Source organism: Mobula hypostoma, chromosome 5, assembly GCF_963921235.1.
Source record: "Mobula hypostoma chromosome 5, sMobHyp1.1, whole genome shotgun sequence".
NCBI lineage: Eukaryota > Metazoa > Chordata > Chondrichthyes > Myliobatiformes > Myliobatidae > Mobula > Mobula hypostoma.
Genome location: NC_086101.1, coordinates 1,186,970 through 1,192,969, shown reverse-complemented (window position 1 = coordinate 1,192,969; position 6,000 = coordinate 1,186,970). Strand labels below are relative to the sequence as shown.

The following is a 6,000-nucleotide window of genomic DNA, read 5'->3' as shown; positions in this document are numbered from 1 at the left end:
AATGTGACACTGTGGGTGGTGATTGTTTGGTGATGGTGCGAATGACGATGGTGACGGTGTGAGCGCTGAATGTGACACTATGGTGATTGTTTGAGTGGTGATGGTGTGAATGACAATGGTGATGGTGTGAGTGGTCAATGTGACACTATGATCGGTGATGGTGTGTCTGGTGATGTTGATTGTATGAGAGGTGATTGAGATAGTGTGAGTGGTGAATACTCATCATGATGCTATCAATAGGTTTCAATAGGTTCATTTAATGTCAGAGAAATGTCTACAATATACATAATGAAATTCTTTTTCTTCGCAGACATCCACGAAAACAGAGGAGTGCCCCAAAAACTGAATGACAGTTAAAACATTAGAACCCCAAAGCCCCCCGCCAAGTCCCCCTCCCAAGCACCAGCACCAGCAAGGCAGTAACTCCCTAACCCCCAGCAGTTAAAAAGCATCTGCATCCTTCACCGAGCACTCAAGCGTGCAATGAGGCATCAGTAAAGACACAGACTTGCAGTACCCCAAAGACTACTCGTTCGACATACCACAGGCTCTCTCTCTCCCTAATAAGGGAGAAAGAGGCGTCCCCGTTTCACAGCGAGAGGGGAGACATAACAAACAACTCGCTGATTTACGATATTAAAAGTCTGTTGCGTCGCTTTTTCCAAGCTCTGTGCCCAGAGAGTCGGCAGCAAAAAGGCGCAGCTCTCCGGGCACACAACGCCCGATAGCTAACACACTGCTCCTAATGTTCCGCGACGCTTCAGTCAGGGGCACCAGCCTCGAATCAGCATGTCCCCAGAGCCACAAAATCCTGGAACTCTGAAGGTGTGTTCGTCTTCCAGGCCACGTCCTTGGGATATCAAAAAGTGGTCGGTCGAGAGGCCCTGAGAGTGGGTCCCACTCCCGCAAATATCCAAAGTCAGATTGTAACTCCAGGTCAAGGTCTTCAGAAGAACCCCCCTAACCCTGAAAAGGAACAAAAGAGATGTCAAAGATAGAAATAAAGCTATTTCTGAAGATACAAGCAAAGGAGCTGCCTTTTGGCGCCATCTTAACTTCGCCCCGGTATCAGTGGTGTGGCGAGAATATTGACGGAATGAGTGCTGAAGGTGATAATGCCATTGCTGATGGTGCATTAATGGTGATGGTGTTAATGCAGATGTTGATGGTGTGAATTGCGATGGTGATAGTGTGAGTGCTGATGGTAACTGTGTGAGTTGTGATGGTGATTGAGTGGTGATGGTGTGAGTGGTGATGGTGATAGTGTGAGTGGTGATGGTAACTGTGTGAGTTGTGATGGTGAGTGAGTGGTGATGGTGATGGTGTGAGTGGTGATGGTAACTGTGTGAGTTGTGATGGTGATTGAGTGGTGATGGTGTGAGTGGTGATGGTGATGGTGTGAGTGGTGATGGTGATGGTGAGAGTGGTGATGGTAACTGTGTGAGTTGTGATGGTGATTGAGTGGTGATGGTGTGAGTGGTGATGGTGATGGTGAGAGTGGTGATGGTGATAGTGTGAGTGGTGATGGTAACTGTGTGAGTTGTGATGGTGATTGAGTGGTGATGGTGTGAGTGGTGATGGTGATGGTGTGAGTGGTGATGGTGATAGTGTGAGTGGTGATGGTAACTGTGTGAGTTGTGATGGTGATTGAGTGGTGATGGTGTGAGTGGTGATGGTGATGGTGTGAGTGATGATGGTAACTGTGTGAGTTGTGATGGTGATTGAGTGGTGATGGTGTGAGTGGTGATGGTGATAGTGTGAGTGGTGATGGTGATGGTGAGAGTGGTGATGGTAACTGTGTGAGTTGTGATGGTGATTGAGTGGTGATGGTGTGAGTGGTGATGGTGATGGTGTGAGTGGTGATGGTGATGGTGAGAGTGGTGATGGTGATAGTGTGAGTGGTGATGGTGATGGTGTGAGTGGTGATGGTGAGAGTGGTGATGGTGATAGTGTGAGTGGTGATGGTGTGAGTGGTGATGGTGATGGTGTGAGTGGTGATGGTAACTGTGTGAGTTGTGATGGTGATTGAGTGGTGATGGTGTGAGTGGTGATGGGGATGGTGTGAGTGGTGATGGTGATAGTGTGAGTGGTGATGGTAACTGTGTGAGTTGTGATGGTGATTGAGTGGTGATGGTGATGGTGTGAGTGGTGATGGTGATAGTGTGAGTGGTGATGGTGATGGTGAGAGTGGTGATGGTAACTGTGTGAGTTGTGATATTGAGTGGTGATGGTGTGAGTGGTGATGGTGTGAGTGGTGATGGTGATGGTGAGAGTGGTGATGGCGATAGTGTGAGTGGTGATGGTGATGGTGTGAGTGGTGATGGTGATGGTGAGAGTGGTGATGGTGATAGTGTGAGTGGTGATGGTAACTGTGTGAGTTGTGATGGTGATTGAGTGGTGATGGTGTGAGTGGTGATGGTGATGGTGTGAGTGGTGATGGTGATGGTGAGAGTGGTGATGGTGATAGTGTGAGTGGTGATGGTAACTGTGTGAGTTGTGATGGTGATTGAGTGGTGATGGTGTGAGTGGTGTTGGTGATAGTGTGAGTGGTGATGGTGATGGTGAGAGTGGTGATGGTAACTGTGTGAGTTGTGATGGTGATTGAGTGGTGATGGTATGAGTGGTGTTGGTGATAGTGTGAGTGGTGATGGTGATGGTGTGAGTGGTGATGGTAACTGTGTGAGTTGTGATAGTGATTGAGTGGTGTTGGTGTGAGTGGTGATGGTGATAGTGTGAGTTGTGATAGTGATTGAGTGGTGTTGGTGATAGTGTGAGTGGTGATGGTGATGGTGTGAGGGGTGATGGTGAGAGTGGTGATGGTAACTGTGTGAGTTGTGATAGTGATTGAGTGGTGTTAGTGTGAGTGGTGATGGTGATTGTGTGAGTGCTAACGGTGATGGTGTGACTGTTGATGGTATGAATGCTGCTGGTGACAGTGTGAGTTTTGATGGTGTGTGTGGAGATGGTGTTGGTGATGTTGTGAGTGGTGTTGGTATGGTTAAGAAACTGCAAGGGTTAAAGGACCGTGATGGCAGTTATATACAGGCCTCCCAACTGTAGCTGGGAAGTGGACCAGAGTTGGAAATGGAAAATCCATGTCAGAAGGGCAATGTTATGATAGTCACGGGAGATTTCAACATGCAGGTTGATTGGTAAAATTATGTTGTAAATAGATCTCTAGAAAGTGAGTTTGTTGAATGCCTATGATATGGCTTTTAGAGCAGTTTGTCATTGAGCCTACTAGGGGATAAGCTATTCTGGTAGAGTGTTATGTAATGAACTGGAATTTATTAGGGAGCTTAAGGTAAAAAAGCATTTAGGAGGCAGTGAGCACAATATGATTGAGTCCACAGTGAAACCTGACGCAGATTGGGGGACCGCTTCATCGAGCACCTCCGCGCCGTCTGCCAAAACAGACAGGATCTCCCAGTAGCCACCCACTTCAACTCTGCTTCCCACTCCCATTCAGATATGTCCATACATGGCCTCCTCTACTGCCATGATGAGGCTAAACTCAGGTTGCAGGAGTAACACCTCATATACCGTCCAGGTAGTCTCCAGCCCCTTGGTATGAACATAGAATTCTCCATCTTCCGGTAATTCCCTCCCCCTCCCTTCCCCTATCCCTATGTCACTCTGCCCCCCTCCCCCAGCTGCCTATCACCTCCCTCTTGGTTCTGCCTCCTTCTACTACCCATTGTGTTTTCCCCTATTCTTTCTTCACCTTTCCTGCCTATCACCTCCCTGCTTCCCCTCCTCCACCCCTTTATCTTTCCCCTTACTGGTTTTTCACCTGGAACCTACCAGCCTTCTCCTTCCCACCCTCCCCCCACCTTCTTTATAGGGCCTCTGCCCCTTCCCCCTACAGTCCTGACGAAGGGTTCCGGCCCGAAACGTCGACTGATCGTTTCCACGGATGCTGCCCGACCTGCTGAGTTCCTCCAGCGTGTTGTGTGTGTCAATTTGAAATTAGATAGGGAGAAAGTAAATTGGAAGGAAATGCTGGCAGGGATGATAGCAGAGCAGCAATAGCTTGAGTTTCTGGGAAAAAAATAAGGAAAATAGACCATAAGATATAGGAGCAGAAGTAGGCCGTTCGGCCCATCGAGCCAGCTCTGCCATTCAATCATGGGCTGATTCAATTCTTCCAGTTATCCCCACTCCCCTGACATCACCCCATACCCTTTGATGCCCTGGCTAATCAAGAACCTATCTATCTCTGCCTTAAATACACCCAATGACTTGGCCTCCACAGCCACTTGTGGCAACAAATTCCACAGATTTACCACCCTCTGACTAAGGTAATTTCTCTGCATCTCAGTTCTAAAAGGAAGTCCTTCAATCTTGAAGTCATGCCCTCTTGTCCTAGACTCCCCTACCATGGGATATAACATTGCCACATCCAATCTGTTCAGGCCTTTTAACATTCGGAATGTTTCTAAGAGATCCCCCCTCATTCTCCTGAACTCCAGGGAATACAGCCCAAGAGCTGCCAGACATTCCTCCTACAGTAACCCTTTCATTCCTAGAATCATTCTTGTGAATCTTCTCTGAACCCTCTCCAATGTCAGTATATCCTTTCTAAAATAAGGAGCCCAAAACTGCATACAATACTCCAAGTGTGGTCTCACGAGTGCCTTATAGAGCCTCAACATCACATCCCTGCTCTTATATTCTATACCTCTAGAAATGAATGCCAACATTGCATTTGCCTTCTTCACAACCGACTCAATCTGGATGTTAACCTTTAGGGTATCCTGTACAAGGACTCTCAAGTCCGTTTGCATCTCTGCATTTTGAATTCTCTCCTCATCTAAATAATAGTCTGCCCGTTTATTTCTTCTACCAAAGTGCATGATCATACACTTTCCAACATTGTATTTCATTTGCCACTTCTTTGCCCATTCACTTAAATTATCTCAGTCTCTCTGCAGGCTCTCTGTTTCCTCAATACTACCCACTCCTCCACCTATCTTTGTATCATTGGTAAATTTAGCCACAAATCCATTAATACCATAGTCCAAATCATTGACATACATCATAAAAAGCAGCGGTCTCAACATCGACCCCTGTGGAACTCCACTGGTAACCAGCATCCAGCCAGAATAGGATCCCTTTATTCCCACTCTCTGTTTTCTGCCAACCAGCCAATGCTCCACCCGTGCAAGTAACTTACCGGTAATTCCATGGGCTCTTATCTTGCTAAGCAGCCTCATGTGTGGCACCTTGTCAAAGGCCTTCTGAAAATCCAAGTACACCACATCTACTGCATCTCCTTTGTCTACCCTGCTTGTAATTTCCTCAAACAATTGCAGTAGGTTAGTCAGACCGGATTTTCCTTTCAGGAAACCATGCTGACTTTGACATATCTTGTCATGTGCCTCCAGGTATTTCATAATGTCATCCCTAACAATCGATTCCAACAACTTCCCAACCACTGATGTCAGGCTAACAGGTCTATAGTTTCCTTTCTGCTGCTTCCCACACTTCATAAATAGCGGAGTAACATTTGAAATTTTCCAGTCATCTGGTACAATGCCAGAATCTATCGATTCTTGAAAGGTCATTGTTAATGCCTCCACAATCTCTCCAGCTACTTCCTTCAGAATCCGAGGGTGCATTTCATGAGGTCCAGGAGATTTATCCACCCTCAGACCATTAAGCTTCCTGAGCACCTTCTCAGTCGTAATTTTCACTGCACGTACTACTTCACTTCCCTGACACTCTTGAATGTCTGGAATACTGCAGATGTCTTCCACTGTGAAGACTGTTGCAAAATACACGTTCAGTTCCTCTGCCATCTCTGCATCACTCATTACAATATCTCCAACATCATTTTGTATTAGTCCTATATCTACCCTCGACTCTCATACTTAATAAAAGCTTTCATTATCTTCTTTGATATTAGTCACCACTTCCTTTCATAATTCATCTTTTCCTTCCTAACGACCTTCTTAGTTTCCTTCTGCAAGTTTTTAAAAGCTTCCGAATCCACTATCT

At 46.5% G+C, this 6,000-nt stretch overlaps 1 protein-coding gene across 2 annotated transcripts in view; it reads right to left on the bottom strand.

Moving 5' to 3' along the window:
* Positions 1–424: 424 nt before the first annotated feature.
* Positions 425–6,000, bottom strand: part of LOC134346069 (V-set and immunoglobulin domain-containing protein 1-like) — an 80,956-nt gene continuing 75,380 nt past the window's right edge. For both annotated transcript variants that reach the window (XM_063047364.1, XM_063047365.1), the window contains one exon: positions 425–966. The gene's annotated coding sequence lies outside the window, so the exon portion shown is untranslated. The remainder of the gene's footprint in view (positions 967–6,000) is intronic.